The following is a 23,668-nucleotide window of genomic DNA, read 5'->3' on the forward strand; positions in this document are numbered from 1 at the left end:
CTGAGCTCTGAAGATGGTCCGATCTAGAGACAGGCCGTATTTTTTCTCAAATAAGATGAGAAAAAAGCTTTTAAACAAAACACTAATTCAATGCCAGAGATATAAATAGTAGGCCAAACAATTGGAATCGTCTTTAAAAATATTTTACAATTGATGGATAAATAAATAGAAATAGGCTAGATGAACAATCATCAATCAGCATGCTAATATATTTCCCCCAGTAGTATCATCGAAACTTACCTGATTAGTCCAGCACACTACAGCAGGCCTCAATAGCCCTGCTGTAGTGTGCAGGATGCTGGGAATTATCTGTGCATGTGATGGAGAAATGCACAGTGGAGGGTTGAACTTCAACTAGCAGCGTGGGCTGCATTCCATACATCTTTAAAGTAGAGTTTTGAATGATGTTTTTATTGCTCAGCGTTTTATTTTGTGTTTTTTTTTTAAATTCCCCAAAATCCCGAGCTGAATATTGCCATGGAAAGTTTCCGGAAATTTACCGGAAATTGTTCGCCCCCTTGCAAACCTACTCATCAGACTAATCTAATGTACGACAAGGTTTACCAAAACAGATAGAAAGTATCTTAAAGGTCTATGTTAAAGGTGGGGTTGGTAGGTTGTTTCTGAATTATTTTCTTTTTCTTTGTTGAAATCCTCTTCACATACAAATAAAGTGTTCTGAAAAAATAAATTTGGGGGCATTAACGCATAAATTTTTTTTACCAATTAACGCATGCGCAGAAGGACCGGCTCCATGTACCCATATCCTCCACAACTTACTCGCTCAAAACGAGACACGCAGTGAGATCAGAGCTCGTTCACGTTAAGCAGCCGGTCACTGCGGAGAAGACAGAACAAAACAATGACAACTGAGTTTATCTGGTCACAGCTCCTCAGTGATCAGCTGCGTCATGATCAGAGCACAAGCTACAGCTGTTTGTACCGAGCTGGAGTTTCTGTGCCCTCCTCCACTCTGCTCTCATTTATTTACTAATGAACACTCATCACTAGTTATCAGACCTGATCAGCACATGAAGTAACTTAATGTTTGTTTGATTCGCTCCAGAGTTTATGAGGCTGCATTTAAACATCATGAAAATGACTCGTCAACATTTTGTGCTCAGTATAACACGAGACGTGACCCTCACAGTCAGGATCAGTGTTAAAATAGGGGCGGTGTGGAGATAGAACTCAAAACAAGACAACGCAAAAACCCAATGTGGTCAGTTTGTGAAATTGAGGATGAAATCTGTTTTGGAAAAGCTGTAAACAATAACTCTCAGTTGAAGGGTTGGGCGATAGTTGAGCCCACACCGTGATGCCCAAGCCCTCTCATTCGACACGGACAGAGGGCTACAGCCTGCCACACGAAGACTTTAATTTCAGTGTCTACTATATCGTAGAAAATGTATTCATTACTTGTTTGTGGGATTTCCCCACAGATCAACTTGAACTGATGAATATGTAGGCTAGGCTACTTTAATACCCGGGCATACTGGAAGCAGTTTCACCATGGAATGGCTATGCCATGGTTCTTCTGCATATCTTGGTTTTATGTTGTTCATAATGGCACCGCTATTACAATGACTGTATTTCCTCGAATAAAAGTCGGGCTATGTGTTGAACTAAACACGACGACAGTACAGTATGAAACCGTGTATTTTCCGGTCTTGTAATAACAACCAAAGCCCTGGTAAAGCGATGATTGGATGCAGTGAAAAGAAATTGCTTTTTTTTTGTTTACGGGTACAGGAAGTGTTGCAAACAAGCATGTTTGTGAAACATTCAACAGATAAATACTGAAACTGTGCTGAAAGATCATTTTCATAGCCAACTCTGCTGTGAACCTTGCATGGTAAGCAGAGAAAATCTGCCAGACCTCAAATCTCTAGAAGAGCAGCGTTGCTTCTGCGGCTGAACCACAGCTGAACCGTGGCAGAACCGCAAGCAGTGTAGTCACTCTGTTAATATGGGCGGGAAATGAAAAGCAAGGTGTCATATGGCGATTCCGTGGCCGTTCTGCAGTCATTGTGGCCTGGGTGTGAGAGCTAGGTTATGAGAGATCTGTAAATTCTAATAATTAGCCTATTTGTTGTTTGGGCTACATTTATGTCTACAATGTTCAACCAGAGAGAAAGTCAGAGGCTCTATTAAGTCTATTTGCTCCATTACAAACAATGGTGTCTTTGCGCACTGCGTCAATTGCCAAAAATGCACCTCTCATGCACCTGCCCACTTATTGATCTTGCTGCAGGCGCTGCTAACATGGATGAGCTGGAGGCAACAGTTTGCCAACAGGTCTGTCTCTACAGAGATCTGTCTGCTCTTATGCTCCCTCCAGATGGCTCTTGGAGGGAGATTGCAGAGACTGTTGGTAAAGACTAGGCATTCTGCAGGAAACTATGGAAATACCTCTGTGAGTATAAGTTTAAAAAAAGCGCACACAAGCCCAAATCAATGAGACTGTGGTTGTCCTTATAAAAAAGTTGTGAGATTTCACTGAAAGCAAGCAACCTGACACATGCAATCGGCCCTTGTTGAAAAACAGTGGGCCTCTTAACTGGAAAAGCTGCAGCTGTCCCTTGGTCTGAGAGCCCCCTCAGGCCTGTGTGTGTGTTTGTGTTTGTGGTTGGCAAGTTAAAGTTAGCATATCAGACCAAAAGTGTGTGTGTGTGTGTGTGTGTATGTGTGACTTTGTGTAATGGCCTGTGTTTGGAGGCATTTGAGGGCCTGGGAACTGTGTGGAAATCACACTGGGCTTCGTCTGGCTCATCTCAGAGTCATGGGAAACAACAGCACCAGAAACAAGAGGATCTATGCATGATGCAGCTACACCATCAAATATTTAGCTGTTTAGCCTAAACAAAATACACAAGGACTATGACAGGGGAGAGCAGTTTTGATTATGATTATGATGAAATATTTTCAACAGGCCACATTTAAACTTATGGGATACTTATCATTCTGAAATTTAAAAAAGATAGAAAACTGTTTTTCATTTATAATTTTTTATTTGTCTCTGTTCACCTATAGTGCTAGTAACTTTGTGGACGTATGACATATTTACCTTCATGAATTCATGCTTTTCCCCATTTAGTCAATTTTTTTCCCCTTACCAGAACAAAATCTCATTATCTAAAAATATGTATTTATACATGTATTAACATATTTGCTCTTGTTTAAACTTTGCAAAGCCCTTTTTTGAATTTGTTTTGAAAACTGCTTAGTTTATTATTATGTCTGTGGTCTCCACATTTTTTAAATATCTATGTGCAGCAGCCCTAAGCAGCAGCCCTAAGCAGATCCACATAGTGATCTGGGGTAAGAAAAAAAAGTCTCCCTTTAATTCGATATACTCTTCTCATGCTTTCGAATGTCAAAATGTCCTTCATATCATACAAAAGTCTTTGAACCAACACAAACAATGAGCAGTGTGTCCCTCCTTACTGCCCCTATGATTTCTGCATTCACAAAATAAAAAAATAAACAATAATGCCGTCTATCCAGGATGATTCCCTGAAGATCAAATTACAGAATAATGTTAAAATCGGATTTAAATCTTTTTTGCGTCTTGGTCTCTCACAGTATAATTTCTGCCAATCAGACAGCCCAGTCGGATCAATGGAAAACAAGGGAAAATATGTAAAATAGTTAAACAAGAGCTTACAGCCATGCTAATACTCTGGCATCTAGGGATAAAGTCTGATGAAAGCATACTCTCTCTCTGTCTTTCATTGTTTTTCCAAGGAAGCGTCTTCTTGGTGTTGCTTGGGGTTTGGCAAATTAAATCTTGCTTCACAGATTTGTATTTGCTTATTAACTAAAATTGCCATTCCTGCAGCCATGCTACTGATATGGCTAAAAATAATCCATCACAAGATTTCCAGTCTCAACACTCAACTTTTTGTGATTTGTGATTTGTCAACTAAATGCAGCCACACCATCAAATGTTTGACTCCTAACAACCAGTAGACGTAAAATAAGTTAGACCTAGCAGTCTCCGTTGGGTTGGGTGACTTCAAAGGTGTAAAGTCTGGTTTGCACAGGTAGTCTGTCCTTCCTGCTTCAAAAATACTGGACAGATTCTGGAATGTTATTGATTTAGTGGTTTTCTATTAAGGAGAGTAACATTGGTGATTGTCTGAAGAATGAACATTTATAATAATACCAATTAATATTGACCAATGAACTGAGCAGTAAACTGGGTAGAATGTGAGGAGTATATGAAGCTGTTTTTATGGCATGTCCTGCGAAGGAAGTCCAGAGAATTGTGTCAAGACTTTTACCACAGTTTGCCTATTAACACACGCAAAACGCTGCAGGGGGTTCTATGCTAACAGCAACAAATTCTCCACAGGATTCAGGTGAGTGGTGGTGTAGCAGGAGATATTGTTCACAACACATGGACGCCTGCGTCGGTTCTTATAACCACAAACATCTTTGTTGGTGTTTTCTACATGTGTGACACCACTTGAATCTAAGTTATTTAGATTCTCTTTTTTTCACATTTGTGTATGTCATATGAATCAAGTGGGGATCCTCTGCTGTGCACTCACATGGACTTCTGCAGACTTTATACTGGGGGTATACGACAGGAATTCTGCAAGCTCCAACTCCGGAGTTTCGGAAGATCTGCAGAGTTCAGTACATGTCTGACAATGGCTCATCTTGTCCAGAATGGAGGACTTCAGTTCATTATTGTGCTTTTGAGTTATTTCATAATAATTAAACATACCAAGCTAAAAGAGTTTCTCTCAGCTATGACAATACGAAGCCATTTAAGCCATTTCCTGTTGGTTGCCTGGGAAAAATATAAGGAAAGCTAGCTTCCGTGTTGCAGCGGATGGGGAACACAACCCCCAGGGTCCTGTCCATTAACATCCCCCACACTCTCTCTAATAACACCACACATTATTACTGGGAGCAGAATTATCCACAGAGTTCTTCACCCTTCCAGAACAAACAAACCATCAAAACTGGTACAAACACTGAATAAGACAGTTTAATGTACATGTTTTATGTATTACTGGCTGCAACACAAACCCAAAAGCATGATTGAACCAGCCCCGCGCATAACAGCCGGAGAGGTTTTCTTTAATTAAATGCAACCTTTTTTCTCCAAGAACACTTATAGGCAAAAATCTTTCACTTCATCTGTGCCAAGGAAAGCTAAATGCATCAAACTAGTTTTGATGTTACTTTGCAAACTTACCACAGTACAACACGAGACGTGACGCACACTCAGGACTGTGTTAAAGTGAGCGGAGTGACACACAGACATGATCTGACACCATTTATTAATTCCAGCTTTTTGGAACTTTGTATCCATCACTTAGTGTTTTTTATCAGATAGCTTGTCAGCCTTTGGGTTATGACACTAAAGAGGAACATTGAGAAGACTGATGGGTCAAAATTGGCTGATGATTGAGGATTCCCCCTCTTTTGGTATCAGTACTCCTCCAGCTCTGCGCTAAGGTTTGGGTATGATTTATTTCACCCATGCCACTCTCATTCATTTCCAAAAGAAGCGTAGAAGATCAGCCACATTCGTATGTTCCCTAATACGGGACACTTATGAATGACCAAACCCCACAGCTCAACAAGCTAATTATGAAATCCAAAAGCTTAGACATGATTTAGAAATTGTCAGCTACCATCAACCTATGCTCGTGGTCAGTGTGAGAATTTATTATTGACAGAGATTTTCCATGTGCTATTCATATTGAATAGAATACCATTTGTCATTCCACCATCATATTATGGTGTGGCACCAACTTTATGAAAATTACGAATAATTGAAAATTGCTATGAAATGTTCGGCCCAAAAGCAAATGCCCAGTGCAGCTTATAGGAGCACTCACTGTTGACTAGGGCTGCACCTATTATTTTTGTTTTTTATCAATTAAAATTACAATAATTTGTATGATTAATCGAACGATTGTATTTTATTACTTGATTAATATATTGTAAGGGAAAATTCAACTGACCAGGTTTCTCACTGCTGTGGCCTTGGCAAACAGGGAGTTTGCTGCAGCGGCCGGACACAGCAGATAGACACAGAGGAGGATTTCATATCTTTTTCATGTTAAGTTTTATGAAGCACCTCTTTGTATTAGTTCTGTCATGTCTTTTTCATTTCTTTACATATTGTCATGTGAAACGCCTCTTGATGTAAGTCCTGGCTTTTTTGGAAGTTGCAGCCAGTTGTTTCATTCTGATCACCCGTGCTTGTTGTGTAACTCTGCAGAGCTTACTTTTATAAAGACTCAATGGCAACTCCAGTCTGAGAATTTCATTATTTCAAATCTCAAGATAAATTTCCATCACAATCTTGGCGTCACGAGCAGGCTGGACCCGAGAAGTCTTCGATTGCTGATCACCCGGGAGGGAAACCTTCTGCCTCTACCTCCAACACTGAAGAGAAGAGAGGGCCGAAAAGCCTGGGGTTCTGGACCTTCTTCACAGGGATCCAAAGACCTCACTTTGGTCATCTTATATCTGGTGAGATGTTGAAATTCAGATTTTTGTGACTGTTCAGGTGATTTCTCAAATACAAAATCAAACATAAGAAATAATACATTTAAAGGGTTTTATTTGGAACAGGTGTATTAGTCATTGTCTCTGGATTATTGTGGATTATTAGTGTTAATCTGACCCATCTTCTTGCAATCATTCTACTTGAAGGCACATGTCTTCAACTAGAATGATGTCACACCCTGTTAAAGCCCTATGAGACGAATTGTAATTTGTGAATATGGGCTATACAAATAAAATTTGATTGATTGAAGGCATTTTTCCTGTTCTGCCAGAGAAAGAAACAACGATTCGTGGAGACGTCCACATCTTAAATTTTGTGTTCAAGAGAAATTGTAAGATGTGCGCGATTTCATACACTTAATTGATAAGGATGGGTAACCAGGGAAGTCGAAGACTTCCAAACCCAGAGGGTCCTATTGTGAACACTATGGTTGCAAGACACGGATGGGAAAGTGTGACATTTCTTCCAGAGACTTTGGTTTTCCTCATAACGTGTCATTCAGTGTCGACAAAATTAAACTTTTAAAAGAGAAACTCCTCAAAAGAGAGGAAGAGTTAAAAAGCAAGAAAAAGGTCAAGGTCGCAATGTGGTAAGACATGGAAGACAATAAAAAGTGCATTGAAATCTGGGAAAAATAGGCAGAGTGTAGGGACAGGAAAAAAACGTTTTAAACAGATGGCTAAGGTTGACAAGAAGGAAACCGAGAATGTTGAAAAGAATGTTGAAGAGAATGTTGAAGAGAAAGTTGAAAATAAATCATATACTTCTCTTTATCCTCCCCTTACAGGGTTTAAAAGGGCCTCTCCTCGACGCCTGCCTCCCTCCTCCCCAACGACAAAACCCCCCTCCATATAATGTGCAGATACCAGACTCCACCGATCAACGATCAGGCCCATCCCAGCCTCCACCCACCACTCTCCCAGTCTATGGAGGCGGGGCAGCTGGAGGACTGAATGATGACGTCACCTCTTCCTCATCTCTGGGCTCCAATTTCTTCTCTCCCATTGCAAATAGAACTCGTCAACAGCAGGGAGAAGTGATAACTGCTCCTATGATAAACATCATGGAACCAACCGGCCCAGCCCTCGTCTACCGCCCCTGGACTGACGCTGACATGACCGAAGCACTAAATCACCTCCCAGACCCACGGAACTCTGGCACAGCATTTGCCCTCCAGTTTGAAACATTTTGCCATGAATTCATGCCAACAGTGTCTGAAATCAGACGACTTCTAATGAAGAAATTAGGCCCCACTGACTTCACCAGACTGGGAGGATGCGGGTAATGCCGCATATGTCAACGCTCTCAACACACTCCTCAATGCCCTGAAGACCGCCTTCCCCATAAAATTGACATGTCCAAAATAACGGGGTGCAAACAACAACCAGGCGAAACCGTAGGAGATTTCCTCACACGTCTGACTGTCCTGTTTAATCAACACAGCGGCATCCCCATACCTGACAACCTTGGCAATGAGCCAGGGGCTTATGAAACACATCTAAAACAGGCCTTCCTGAATGGTCTGCTTCCCCCACTACGGGCAGACGTAGGCCACACCTGCATCGGGCTTGAGGATGCTCGCTTTACAGAGATCAGACGTCATGCTGAACATGCTGAACGCCAACACAAACAAACAAAAGACAGAGAAAAACAAAAAAAGGATAAACAGCTCCAGAAAGCACAGCTAACCATGATGCAGGCTGTTTCAGCATTGTCAAGGCCAAGCAGACAAGATAACACTGATAGCAGAGCCAATTTCACTGAACCAGGAAGTGGGGGGCGCGGGCGGGGACGTGGTCTGGGGAGAGGCTTCTCTCGTCGACCCCCAATTGCCAGAGATGAGTGTTTGATCTGCAGAGATAAAGGACACTGGGCGAAGAACTGCCCCCAGCAGCGAGAGGAGGGGGAGACAAAAACTTTCACTGCCGACTCAAATAGAGAAAGGGAGGAGATGGCAGACGGAGAGGAGATGACCAATCAACCCGCCGAGGATCAAAGAAAGTAAAGTGAATCACACACACACACACAGACGCTAAGGCAATGAAGTATTCGCTTGCCAAACTAACCGAACAAATACAAACAAGCTACAGCAATGAAGCATAGTTGCCAAATTAACCGCACACACACACACACACACCAGATCACACACAACTTTGTGGTACTCATGTTAAGTACAATAGTGATGCTTTTAAGAAAATGCCTCAACTCGAACTGTGTGTTAAAGGTCAGGAATTTAATTTCATGGTTGACTCTGGTGCAGGTTATTCTGTGGTTAGGATGTCAGACTTTCCCACATCCCCTGAAATGAGTGGTCGCTTTATATTCTCTCAAGGTGCCAGCTGTGCCACTGTAAAATAAAATTTCACAAAACCTCTCAAAATGCGCCGGTCAGTTTAACAAACATCTACAACATCCCATAAAGTTTGAACGTGGTTTTCTTTTGTCTCCCTTTTGCCCAATTAATCTATTAGGAAGAGATTTGATGATTGTGTTAGGCCTCAACTTAGTATCCTCCTCTGAAGGAGTGATGGTTACACACAATTCTTCTTCAACCACATTCACAATGTCACAGACCACACATGAGCAGCTGTTTGCATCAGTGGCAACTTCCTATAAATGCCTCCACTGAGCTGCTCTCCACGTCGCACTCTCTTGTCACTCCTTTTTCTGATTTCATGCACACTGATTCATTGCATTACACCTCACACGTGACAGACACAGCAGATCATGTTTATGAATCTCTGTTTTTGCCTTTTTTTGATTATTCTCTTAAAGTGTCCAATATTTTTTGGTCTGGTTCCAGAAATGCAGCTGCCGTCTCACTCACTGACCAGCAGTTGGCACTGTTTTCGCGTCTCGAATTCCAGCCCTCACATCTCGCTCTCCAAGTCCCATGATGACCAGTGGCAAGACTTAGGCCCATTTGTCAGATCATGCCAGGCTGTCGTTGATTGGCAACCCACAACCACGCCTGACGTAATGTATTCACCCAGTCTGAGTGCATTTGATCTAAAAATGTCTCCAATCTTCTGTTTTCCAGCCACACGCTCATCTGTTGTGACTGAAAATCACCTTCATTCTTATGCAATGTTGTCCAGCCCCTCTGATGTTTCTCCTTTCACTTTCAGATCTGCCTGAAGCACTGTGGGCAAAAGACAAATATGATGTGGGCCTCATCAGAAATTGTGATCCAGTCAAAATCACTACAAAATCTGATTATAGACCATGTAAACAACAATATCCACTCAGAGAGGAAGCAGTGGAGGGGATACGTCCTGTTTTTGAATCCTTTTTGCAAGCTGGTGTAATTGTTCCCTGCCCTGATTCACCGGTCAGCACTCCACTGTTCCCAGTTAAGAAGATCAGAGACAAAGATCAACCTACTGAGTGGCGATTTGTGCAGGATTTAAAGGCTGTGAATGACACCATCATTTTCCGATCACTTATTTTTCCCAACCCATACATACTGCTTTACCAAATTCAGCCTAATGCACTGTGGTTTTCAGTTGTAGATTTATCCAACACTTTTTTTAGTGTTCCTGTCCACAAGGACAGCCAGTACTTTTAATTTTGATAACAAGGCCTACACGTTCACACGCCTATGTCAAGGCTACTGTGAGTCTCCATCACAGTAGCCAATCATTATACAATCAGGCTCTCAGGAACAGTCTTGAACCACTCATCCTCACTCCGGGTTCAGCTCTCTTGCAGTATGTTGATGATCTACTAATTGCCAGTCCCACACATGAGCAATGTGAAACAAACACGATCGCTTTGCTGAGACATCTGGCTCACGAGGGCCATAAAGTCAGCCTGAGCAAACTACACTTTGTACAACAAACTGTCATGTTTCTGGGTCATGTCGTCACCAAAGATGGCAAATCCCTGTCGGATTAGAGAGTAGAAGCTATTGTTAACATGCCAAAACCCTTGACGAAGAAACAACTCATGTCATTCATCGGCACATGCTCTTTCTGTAGAACGTTCATTCCTGACTTTGCTCTTCTTGAAGCCCCCTTAGGTGCTCTGTACCACGGCAAATCAATCACTCCTCACGAACGTGTCGTTTGGACTCCAGAGGCAGACGAGGCATTTGTCACACTGAAGAAGACGCTGCAGCAATCTCCCACTCTTGCTCTCCCAAACCCTGACAAACCTTTTGTTCAGGCTGTGGATGAGAGAGACCGCTGCATGACTTCCGTCCTCCTTCAGTCTCATGGTGACAAATTTCGCCCTGTCGCTTGCTTCTCCGCCAAACTTGATCTGGTGGCAGCTGGCCTTCCACGTTGTTTGCCTGCAGTGGCCGCCTGTGAAAAAGCCGTCCTTGCCTCACGAGACCTAGTTGGTTACTCTGACTTGAAACTCCTTGTTCCTAATGCTGTGTCTCTCATTCTTACAGAACAGAAGACCTCACATCTCTCTGCTGCTCGCTGGTTCTTGTAGATATGCCCAACATCACAGTGAAACGCTGTTCAACTTTGAACCCAGCCACGCTTCCTCCGCTTCCGGATGACGGGGAAGAACACAACTGTGTGGCTGAACTTGAAGTCCAGTGTTCCCCACGACCTGACCTCTCTGACAAACCTCTTTCTAACTCTGACTTGATTCTGTATGTCGATGGGTCCCCCTCACGTGACCCTGTCTCTGGTACTAACTGTGTTGGTTTCTCTGTTTGTTCAGATAGTGAAGTCCTCGTCTCGAGTTCTCTTCCTCATCACCTCTCAGCACAGGCAGCAGAGCTCATCGCACTTAGGGAAGCATGCAAATTGGCTAATGGTAAAACACTCACAGTCTACAGATATGCGTTCGGTGTAACTCATGATTTTGGTGCCCTTTGGCAACACAGAAACTTCCTCACATCCTCTGGTAAAAAGATAGCACACCATGGTCTCATCACAGATCTTCCCTCTACCATTTTGCTCCCAATGATTGTTGCTGTGTGCAAATATACTGCAGACACACGTGCTACGGATGTGGTGTCTCGGGGAAACACCAAAGCAGACACAGCGGCTATAGCTGCAGCTCGCTTACCACCTCCTCTTTCCCACATACAAGCGGCTGCACTCACATCTGACATGTCCTCCTCTCTCTCGGCAGTACAGTCCACTGCTACTCCTCCTGAGATCTCCCTATGGAAGACGTCCGGTGCTATGTTCCAAGCTGGTGTGTGGTATGGTCCTGACAACAACGGGGTGTGGTATGGTCCTGACACCAACCCTGTTTTCCAAAACATTTCTTTCCCAATTATGCTAAGTTAGCTCATGGCATCACACATCTAAAATGGAGATTTTATCTATGATAACAGAACATTGGTTTACGAAAGGTTTCTACACCTATGCTCAAAAATACCGTCAGACATGCGTAATCTGCGCCACACACAATGTTGGCCGGCCAATGGCTATAACCAGCCAGGCAGCACACCCACCACCTACTCAACCTTTTGAGCATCTGATGATGGACTTCATAGAGCTATCACCATCAGAAGGTATATCTCACTGTTTAGTGATGGTCGACATGTGGTCAAAATGGGTTGAAGCTTTTCTTGCCTCAAACAAACTGCAAGTGTGGTCACCAAAGCATTGTTAAGAGACATTATTCCACGATGGGGAATTCTTAGCAGACACTTTGTAAACGAAGCTGTCAAACAACTTGGTTCTCATCTAGTTATGGATGTGCGAACACACTGTGAATATCATCCAGCCAGTGGTGGAGCTGTGGAGCGAGAGAACGGCACACTCAAAGCTAAACTTGCAAAGTGCTGTGAAGACACAGGTCTTGCATAGACAAAAGTCCTGCCTCTGGTGCTGATGTACATGAGGGTGAGAAAACGAACCAGGTCTAACCTTTCACCTTATGAGATTCTTTTTGCAACTCCTCCCCACATTGGTGTGGCTCCTCCGTCTTCTCCACTTCCATCCACAGACTTGTGTGATGATGACATGTCCTATTGTGCTAACCTAACTTCGTCTCTTTCAGACATTAGGAGACAGGTGACATCCTCCCTTCCTCATCCAGCTACTGAACCGCTTCACAACCTCCAGCCCATACCCTCCTCTGTCGCGGATGTTCGTGACTTATTCCCCATCCCTCCTTATATGGACACTGACAGCACAGATGATTCTGATGACGATACTAAAATTTAGTTTGATTTTACTCTATTTATTTTACATTTATATTTATTTTTATGTTATTTTCTCCCTCCAGCTTGCTTATGTGTTTCTTAGTGATTTCACTAAACAATAACAGCTACTGCAATTATCCTTTCAACTTCATATTTAAATCTCTGAATTTTTAAGGTTGATGTGTTACATTATGAAGTTTGTACATACTTAATAATATAAACATACCACTTCTGTCCGTCCTGGGTGAGGGATCCCTCACATTTGTCTCTCTAAGGCAGGGGTGTCCAAACTTTTTATCCCGAGGGCCACATACAGAAAAAAATTCGAAGGTCTGGGCCACTCACGCCGCCTAGCCCCCTGCCCTAGAGCGGATTGTTGACAGTGCGCCTCAATCGCGTCGCTCAGGGCGGGGGGCGTGGCTGCGTTCAGAGGGACAGCTGGCAGGTCAGGGGTGAGTTGGGCGCCACCTAGTGTCTAAACTGAGAAGTACAATACAGTGGGCCATAGTTCATTACATTACAATTCATTTAGTTGAAAGCTATTTACAATCAGTGCATTCAAGGGTACCCGAGGGTACAAACCCAGAACAACAAGAATCAAGAAAGAACAATTTCTTCAAAAATAGAGCAAGTTCTATAACTAAGTGCCATTTAAGTGCTACTAAAGTGTTAGTTTAAAAAAAAAAGTTGGTTGGACACCCCTGCTCTAAGGTTTCTACTTATTTTTCACCCTGTGAAAAGTTTTTTTTGAGGACTTTTCTTCCTTACGCTTTATGAGGGTTTAGGGCAGAAGATGTCACACCATGTTAAAGGCCTGTGACACAAATTGTGATTTGTGAATGGGCTATACAAATGAAATTTGATTGTTTTATTGACTTATCAATTTGACTTCCTAATATGAATTTTAAAAGCTTTTACTGGATATTTTCAACCTTAGATATACTTTATGTTGACATGTGGGCGGCTGTGTCTGAGGGGTAGAGTGGTCGTCCTCCAACCTGAATCGTAGAGTGGTCGTCCTCCAACCAGATCGAACTGCCGACCTGGCAGTTCGATCCCCAGTCTGACCCATCTGCATGCCGAAGCGTCCTTGGGCAAGATGCTGAACCCCGAATGCCCCCCCATAGAATAAAATAGATGCACTGTATGAATGTGTGTGTGAATGGGTGAATGTAGAACTGTACTGTAAAACACTTTGAGTGGTCATCAAGACTAGAAAAGCACTATATAAATACAAAGCCATTTACCATTTAAGGTTTTAAAAACTCCCGCGATTTGTTGTGGTTCCTCTATGTAAGAAACTACAGTGCGTCGAATGGGAATACGACCAGAATTGACGTCACAGTCGGTCTACATGGCATAGCCCCCCCCCCCCGGAGGCGGAGATCTGGTGGAGGAGGAGACCGGGTTACGTTACGAGCCACAGCACCCTCCTCAGCTCGAGGCGGCGGGTGTTAGCTGGGAAGCTAGCCGAGGGGGGACGCTAACCAGCCGGTGAGCGGGGTGAGAGGCGGAGATCTGACTGAGAAGCAGAGCCTGCGGTCGGTGTAAGTCACGAGCCCAAGCCCCCTCCTCAGCTCGGGCTCGCTGGGTGATGTCGTCGGGATGCTGGCTCCATGTCAGCGGTAGACCTGTCGGTGTTTGTTTACAGTTAGCAGCAGGGAGCTAACGCTAGCTTGCTGTTAGTTTGTGTTTAAAGTTGCAGCACTTTCTGGAATGGCTGCTTGTGCACGTTTTTAACGCAGTATTGCATGTGGAACCCCGGCCGGGAAGCATCGGACTGGGAGGTGGGTGGAGAGAACCACCTGACTGATCTCCTCACGGACAGGGGAGCGTTGACAGTGCCTGTCTTGTGTCGCAGTGAGTGTCTTCAACTAGAAAAGCTGTTGTTTTGTTTCGGTAATTGACGGTGACATGTAAGCTAGGTGGCGTTAGCCTCATAGCAATCAGTGCCCGGCCTGCCGGCCGGCGTCAACAGCAGGCAGACAGCTGCTTGGTGGCGGGTTGGTCCCAGGCTGTACCCAGGCGGCTCACTGCGAAGCTGGCGGTGCTCCCGCTGACTTCACACACCTGACAGCCGGACACGTCTCACTGGCTCAGGGTTCCCCACGTCTGCAGGGTATGTCTCATTTTCATCCTTGATCATTATCGATCTGTGACAAATCTCCAGCCTGTGTGTCACCTGTGTGTGTCCCGCTACGGTTAGCAGCAGCGAGCTAAGGCTAGCTTGCTGTTAGTTTGTGTTTAAAGTTGCAGCACTTTCTAGAATGGCTGCTTGTGAACGTTTTTACAGCAGTATTGCATTTGGAACCCCGGCCGGGAAGCATCGGACTGGGAGGTGGGGGGAGAGATCCCATTTCGGGTCTGGAGTGGAGGAACAATGCTCTCGGAGTCGTAGCTTGTGTGTCGCCCCGGTAGAAGCACGGCTATAACTAGAAAACAACGCACTCGGAGGCTTACCCGAGTCGTTGCTTCTGTGTGTGTCGCCCCGGTTGAAACAGCAGGTATAACTTAAAACAGCTGTTTGTGGAGCTTTGTTCGAAAATAGCACCGGAACGTGTTCCAGGACCCCCCCCCCCCCCCCCGGTCTCCGGCTGCATTGTACCGGTGCTTGGGTGCTCGCTCAGCGTACAGCCTCTCCTGTGATGCCAGGGCGGCGAAGCAGAGGAGGATGAGGAGGAGGGGGGGAGAGAGCTGCGCCTTATAACTTTTGTGGCCCGTACAGATTTGCTCCATGCACCCTGAGCTGCACGAACCGGTGACGGTCACCAGCAGCTCGTTGCCGCCTCCGTTTGTCGCTTTAAAATAAACTCATACCCGGGATTTTAAGTGCATTTCGCCGCAAAAGTTGCAGAAGCGGCGTTAGCCTCCAGAGCTGTAGCCCCTCCGCTGTGTGTGTGTATGTGTGTGTGTGTGTATGTGTGTGTAAGTGTGTGTGTGTGTGTGTTCAGAATATATGCCCTGTATGAATAAATATACACATACAATTATAAACTGTATACACACATATCTAATGCATGTATTTAAATAATGTTCATCTTTATCAGAAGGTTTAGTAGTTTGAAAATTGTAGCTTCAATGAAGAAACACATACCACTCAAAAGCACTCAAAACAGGTCAATCTGAGGAGGGCTGTTTTAGACAGGGTAAAAAGGGTGCTCTTTTAAATGATCCTTGTGGTATTTTGACCAACATTTTTTACAGATATTCATTAAGACCCCAAGGAACCATATCAACTGTGGTTAAATGGGCATAATATGTCCCTTTAACATATTAACTGTATGGGAATGGTCTTCTTGTCACTTAGCAATGGCCGGTAAAGTCTCTCACTGCTCAAATATAAAAACCTCAGGGATGGATACAGAATTGGCACTAGGTATTAAAAACAAAATAACACAGGGAGAAAAACAGAGAAAGACATAACAATGCATTGGCAATCTCCAAGGACGGCAGCCCAGGCAGTGTAGGTGTCTGGACGAGACACGCTTCATCACTGATTCGCTCATCTGCTCAATAAAATTGGGCTGCGGCTCCAACGAGCTGTTGTCCTACCATGTTCGCTGAGGTATACTCCCATCTGTAACCCCTCCTCTTATTTACAGCTTCTCTTGCGCTCCCCTACTTGATGCAGACAAGCTGTCACAGTTTCCAGCCCACTCATTACCATTACTCTGTCATGTAACTGTCGCTCTGCAAAGCTTTCATCCCACCTCTCCTCTACTGTGCACTGGGTGGCAAACTGGAACATTATATAAAGAGAATGTGGGCTCAAATTGTGTGTGCATGTGTGTGAAGGTGTGCATTTACATATGTATATTCACCTGCATTGACAGGTTTATGGATGTTATATGTTAATTATGGTCATAAATGTGTCTTTAATATAACAAACTGTACAAACGTAAGTAAAAACAGAAAGGCCTAATTCTGTAGAGGGAGATTAATATCCATGATATTGTGTTCTGGCAGAATTTCGTTAGTTCTGTTTTATGACAGAGGGCAGAAGATTTCCAGAAGTTTTATTATAGCAACCTCTGTGATATAAACCCCACTTCCAAATAAGAAGTCTGTCAAAGGGTTTAGAACAAAAGTAATTCATTTATATGAGTGAATGCAGTCTGCACAAGCTTTTTTTGTATTAATATTTGATTATTTTATGGTTTTAAATTAGCTTTGACAAATGCACATTTCCTAACCCACAATTTATTTAGACATTTTAACCATTACAATCAAATTCACAGATTTATTCACAAATGATCATTCATACCAGTTATTCATTTGCAGATCATAAAACACACTTCTGAGAGCATTATGTTACTTTTAATGCCTGCATTTTCCACTTGAAAACTTTGTATTGCTATTGCTTGAAACAAAAAATCCCATTTAAATAAATGTTACTAGGAATTCATGCTATAGGATTGAAATAACAATCATTCAAATCATTAAAAATCACTGTATTGTCAACTGAATACCCAGGGTTTCATGCTTGTCTGACAGCGACAAGCGTTTCAGCCACCATAGAATTCTCACACATTGGGAAAGCCTTGTGCTAATTCAGGGCATCCCCGTTGACTCTTGGCCAGCCAGTGTGTGAAGCCAAAGTCTCTAAATAAAGCTCAACTCCTCTTAGCTCTCCCAACACAACCGAGTAGCCACCACTTCTGACAATCTGTCTGGCCTTGGTGTCAATGTGAAGCTGGTGAGGTAATGAGTGTGTGGTTTAAGGGTGTCATAGTGCATACAACTTTTAGAACATGAGATTAAAAATGCATGTCTGTCAGGAACTGTTTAGTAATGAGCTCTACAAAGAAGTCTCCATTCTGTTTTTTCTTCAGTCTGTATTAATAAATCAATGTTTGCCTTTGAGCCATCAGATCAAGGTTTAGCAGCTGCTGTACAAGCCTAAACACGCAAGTAAAAAGTAAAAAAGGACTAACGGTGTGCTAGGCTTCTGTGCGATTTCTCTCATCTTCACATTCAAGTTCCAAAGCTGCCTTTACAAAGACAAATACAGTATGTGCATATTCATTTGCTTGTTCCCAGGCTTCATTAAACCTGCAACAGCAGATTTGGGGCAGCAAAAACAAGCTGTACTGGCCGATTTATGGTTTCTCAGAGCTAGCTCGTAAGATATCCTGTTTGAGATCAAGATAGTGCATTGTTGTTCAAAAACAGCAAAACTGGGAGGCTGAGTTAAAATCCAGCCACCGTATGATATAATAATATTGAGTAAAGATGGGGATAGCACTGCACGTTTTCACAGTGATTCCAGGAAGACATTCATGGTGGTGCAGTTAGTCAGAAATACTGTACTTTTACGGAGAAAAAAAATAGAGCTAGAAAGGCTGGTACAAAATCTGGCTTTTCACTCATCTCTGCACAGCTGCCCAATCTGGGCATGAAGTGGGTTTTAATAACAGATTGATGGTTTCAGAAAGTTACTGAAAGATCTACAGCAACTCCCTTCTGGCTGGTCTGCCTACTAGTGCCATCTGACCTCTGCAGCTTATCCAGAATGCAGCAGCTCGAATGGTCTTCAACCAACCTCACTCACACTACTGTGCTCCTCCGCTCCCTTCACTGGTTACCAGTAGCTACCCGCATCCGCTTCAAGACACTAGCAGTTGCGTACCATGCTGCGAACAGACCGGGCCGCTTTGGGGCGCTGAACCTGATGGCTGCTTGAAAATCTCGCTCCCACCCGGTGTGATATAATCCCCTTAGAAAAACCCTACTGATAAAAAAAAAAAGTACTGATATTAACCATGGAAGGGGAGAAGCAAAGAAAGACTAAACTTAAACCAAGCTCAAAACGTGATAAATCGGCGACATCCGACGAAACATATGAAGACGAAGACGGCAATGAGGACAATGGCGGCGCTGATAAAGAAGTAGCTAACCCGAACATGCAGGCTATCTACAACGAGATTCGGGCACTCAGGTCAGATCTAAAAAGTGAAATGAGTGAATTCCGACGCTCTCTTCGCAACGACATGAAGAAGGAACTGAACGAGTTTAAAGGAGAAATCAACCAGAAACTTGAAGAAGCTACTAGCGAGCTAAATGCTACTGTAGCCAAAGTTGCGGAGGTAGAACAACGTATATCTGATATCGAAGACAGGGATGAAGCTGCGAGGGAGGCTCTCATCCAGGCATTAGAGACCCAAGAGACTTTGCAGGCTAAATTAACCGAATTAGAAGCACGCTCACGCCGAAACAACCTCCGTATACACGGAATACCGGAAGAGTCTGAGGGGCCCGATCTGTCGGCGTTTGTGACCAAGCTAATAAAATCAGAAGTCGGCATGCCGGTAGCGGACATGGACCTCGGCATACAGCGCTGCCACCGGGCACTGGCTCCAAAACCTCCCCAAGGCGCTCCGCCAAGATCACTGGTGATTTGCTTCCTCGAGTTCAGAGTGAAAGAGCAGGTGCTGCACACAGCATGGAAGAAAAAAGTCGTTCGATATGAGGGGAAAAGGATCTATTTCGACCAAGATTACCCTCCCGAGATCTTGAAAAAGAGAAAGGCCATACGCGGGAATGCTGAGAGAGCTCAAAGCCAAGGGTATCCGCTTCCAGACGCCACATCCAGCTAAATTGAAGGTGTTTTTTGACAGCGGCACCCGGATCTACGAGAGCGCGGCGGAGGCTGCAAAGGACCTGAAGAAGAGGGGAATCACTCTGGAAAATGAGATAGAGCCAGACCCTACCGGGGAGAAACAACGGAGATTATCGACGTGGGAGAAAGCGGGTGCAAATCGATCCGGACGGGCGGTGGATCGCGGACGGATAAGGGAGAAACTACGGAGCTTTCAGCGCGCCACTCCGGGAACATCTGACGCTGCTGAGTGAAGCGTCTGTGGGTGAGCTACTAAGACACTGACTATCGTTTCTCACAGAGCTGGACAGGTTTGAACTTTTTACCGATTGTTGGGAGCTGTTCTAAATGTTACCGGTGCAGAGTACCATCTCTGACACAGAGAGGCCCTCGATGGACGCGAGGATTTCCTCTCATTTTGAAGCTTTATTGGAACTTCGGACTTGGAAGTCTTTTTTTTCTGTTTTTCTAGTTCATTGTTCACTGTTCGTTGTTCTTGTTATCATGGGTAATGTCACACAAGTTAACACAGTTTGGAAAAAGATATGCATCGTCAGGAGTATAAAGTAGTCACACTGAACGTCAATGGGCTGCATAATCCGATAAAAAGGAGTAAAATTATTGCAAAAATGAAGCGAGAAAAGCAGCAGATAATATATTGGCAGGAGACACATCTCTCTTCTTCTGAACATGAAAAATTAAAAAAGCTTGGGTTTCAAAATACCTATTATTCATTTCATAAATCAGGCCGGAGGAGAGGTGTGGCCATACTGATCCCCAATGCAGTAAATTTTGAATTTATTTCTCAGGTGAAAGATAATGAAGGGAGATTTGTCTTAGTAAAAGGCAAATTAGATAATGAAGCAGTAACTTTATTTAATGTGTATGCTCCCCCAGGGAGTAACAAATCTTTTTTTAAGAAAATATTCGAATTGATGGTAAAGGAAACACAGGGAACCCTGATTCTTGGTGGTGACTTTAACATCCAACTTCAACCAAAATTAGATACATCTAACCAACGCCAAAAGAAAAGCCCAAATGCCATCTTGGTTCAGCGAATGCTTACACAACTGGGCCTGATTGATGTGTGGAGAGAGTCCCATCCCATAGAAAAACAATTTACATATTACTCCCCTTGTCACTCTGTTTACTCACGGATTGATTACTTATTTATGTATAAATCAGACTGGCATAGGGTCAGAGATTGTGAGATAGGGATTAGAGACGTATCTGATCATTCAGGCGTATATTTAACCTTATATTTAAACAACCAACGGAAAAATACACTTTGGAGGCTTAACACAAGCATTTTAAATGACAAAGCAGTACAGAAACAGATCCAGCAGGAATTTGAAACATACCTACAGTATAATGATAATGGAGAAGTGTCTCCTAATACTTTGTGGGATGCAGCAAAGGCTGTAATTCGAGGTAAAATAATTGCCCTTACGGCCTCACGGAAAAAAGAAAAACAGAAAAGACTTAACGAATTACAAGAGGAACTTAAGTCACTAGAGATTAGACATACAGAACAAAAAGATCCTCAAATATTAATTAAAATAAATAAAATCAAACAAGATATAAATGGTATATATGATGAGGAAATTGAAAAACAACTTAAATTTACCAAACAAAAGTACTATGAGACAGGATCGAGGTCTATGAAACTCCTTTCTTGGAGGATACGAAAACAACAGGAAAAGAATACAATATATAAAATTAGGAACCCTATGACAAAAAATATGAGCGGTAATCTAGAAGACATCCAACGCTCTTTTGAACTATATTATAAGGACTTGTACACTCAACCAACCAGAGCCGATACCACAATAATAGAGACGTTTCTAAGTTCGCTGGACCTACCATCCATAGGAGAAAAACAGAATAAAGAAATTATGGCTGAGATAAAGCTAGAAGAACTGAATAAAGCCATCTCAAGATTGAAAACTAATAAAGCTCCTGGTGCAGATGGATATTCGTCTGAATGGTACAAAACATTTAGAACACAAATAACCCCTATGCTGCTTAACTGCTTTAACCACACTTTGAGAACAGGAGAAGCCCCGCAGTCATGGAAGGAAGCAGTCATTTCTGTCATCCCAAAAGAAGGTAAAGATAAAAAGGAATGCAGCTCATATAGACCAATATCAGTACTCAATGTAGACTATAAACTATTTGCCTCAGTCCTATCTAAAAGGCTGGAAGCTATTATCCCGGAGCTAATAGATTTGGACCAAACAGGCTTTGTACTAAATAGACAGACACAGGATAATTTAAGGAGAACATTACAGGTGATGAGTCATGTTACTTCGGCCAAAATTGGTGCAATGTTGGTTAGTCTAGATGCCGAAAAGGCTTTCGACTCAGTAGGTTGGGAATATTTGTATAGGGTACTTGCAAGATTTGGCTTTAAGGACTGCTTCATCACATGTATTAAATCGTTATACTCCTCTCCAACAGCCAGGATTAGGATAAATGGAAACCTGTCACAAACTATTCGCCTAGAAAGAGGGACACGCCAGGGATGTCCCCATAGCCCGACCTTGTTTGCCTTATTTATTGAACCTTTGGCCCAAGCAATTAGAGAGGACCCTGAGATAAAGGGGATAACTATTAGAGGAGAGGAACATAAAATTTGTATGTTTGCGGATGATGTCCTGCTCTTTATCACAACCCCTGACTCGAGCATCCCCAGATTGATGTGTCTATTAAAGACTTACAACTCGTACTCTGGATATAAGCTAAATACTTCAAAAACTCAAACCCTTACATTTAATTATACTCCCCATCCAGATATAAAAAAGAAGTACAACTTTAAATGGGACTCTTCCACAATAAAATATCTAGGAATAAATCTACCAAAGGATATGTCGAAGCTTTCTGAAATTAATTATGGCCCCATCAACAAAGCGGTAAAATCAGACATCTCTAGATGGACGATGCTCCCGCTGGATATGAGCAATAGAATAGAAATAATCAAAATGAATGTGTTGCCACGATTTCTTTATCTCTTCCAGTCCTTACCCCTGGAGATACCACCCAAACAATTTGATGAATGGGACGGGTGGATTTCAAGGTTTATTTGGAACGGTAAAAGACCGAGGGTACAGTTCAAGACACTGCAGCTGAAGAAGGAGAGGGGAGGGAGAGCTCTACCATGCTTACAGGCCTATTATCATGCTGCACAATTGAAACCCTTAGTATACTGGTGTACACCAAATTATGAATCTAAATGGAAGTCTTTGGAAATTACACAGACAGATATTCCAATACAATCAATATTAGGAAACAAAAGCCAAGCAGAAAATAATTATAACAGCTTGAATCAATGGACCCTATTCACGGTTAAACTGTGGTTTAGGGTGTTGAGGAAATTGCAGCTAGAGAAACAGGCCAGGGTCTTGAATTGGGTAGCATATGATCCAGAGTTTGAACCTGCGAGACTGGACGGGAGCTTTAAACAGTGGATTAGGAGAGGCATCACATCCTTTTGTTCACTCACTTCTAACGGTAAATTTCAGAGTTATAAGGCAGTTTCTGACTCATTTGGATTGGAAAAATGCAATTTTTTTAGATACCTACAAGCCAGAGACTACTTTAATAAAATATCACAAATCAAAACGGCGAAAAGAATATAACCTGATCTCTATATTCCATGAAGCATATGAAAAAAACAACATTAAAAAACTGATCTCACGAATATATGAAAGTATACAAACCTCCAAAAATCACTCTACGTTATACATAAAACAAAAATGGGAAAAGGAGTCTGGTACAGAAATTTCAGATGAGTCCTGGATGGAGATATGTGAGACACAAGCAACCACTGCAAACTCAAGATCATTAAGAGAGTTTGGTTGGAAGAATGTTGTGAGGTTTTTTATCACTCCTAAAATAACGGCTTTGCAATCAGGCTCTCAGAGTCCGGGGCTTTGTTGGAGACAATGTGGAGCCATTATGGCCAATCATTTTCATATCTTTTGGGCTTGTCAAAGAATTCAACCATATTGGAGGGAAGTAACTAATGAAATATGTAAGATGATGGGAATTAAATTAGACTACTCTTTTACTACTTTGTATCTAGGTAAAATACCAGAATTTATCCCTCACAAATACAAATACCTGCTAAAGATTCTCTTGGCATGTGGTAGAAAGGCTATAACCCGAAGATGGCTCCAAACTGACCCCCCAACATTGCACCAGTGGAGGGGGATAGTGAAAGAAGTTTACTGTATGGAGAGACTGACTTATATTTTAAGATTGGAATTGGAGAAATGTGTTGAACGTTGGAAAAAATGGATTATGTATGCACTGTGCCTGGAATAGTGTGACACTGTACTTCGATGTATTGAGAAGAATGTGACCATATACTGTTACACCCATGAGTATGTTGTATGTTTGTTTTTTTTTT

General features: G+C 42.8%; 1 protein-coding gene and 1 long non-coding RNA gene across 3 annotated transcripts in view; both read right to left on the bottom strand.

The window, feature by feature from the left end:
- The window catches only part of LOC128448962 (neurocalcin-delta A), a 76,517-nt gene that overhangs the window by 32,248 nt on the left and 20,601 nt on the right, over window positions 1-23,668 (bottom strand). The window lies entirely within an intron of this gene.
- On the bottom strand, window positions 5,281-10,775 carry LOC128448966 (uncharacterized). The gene is made up of 2 exons (XR_008339828.1): window positions 7,303-10,775; window positions 5,281-6,498 (listed from the first exon to the last, which is right to left on the bottom strand). It is a non-coding gene; the product is annotated as an uncharacterized LOC128448966 (long non-coding RNA).

Source organism: Pleuronectes platessa, chromosome 10 (assembly GCF_947347685.1).
Source record: "Pleuronectes platessa chromosome 10, fPlePla1.1, whole genome shotgun sequence".
Classification (NCBI taxonomy): Eukaryota; Metazoa; Chordata; class Actinopteri; order Pleuronectiformes; family Pleuronectidae; genus Pleuronectes; species Pleuronectes platessa.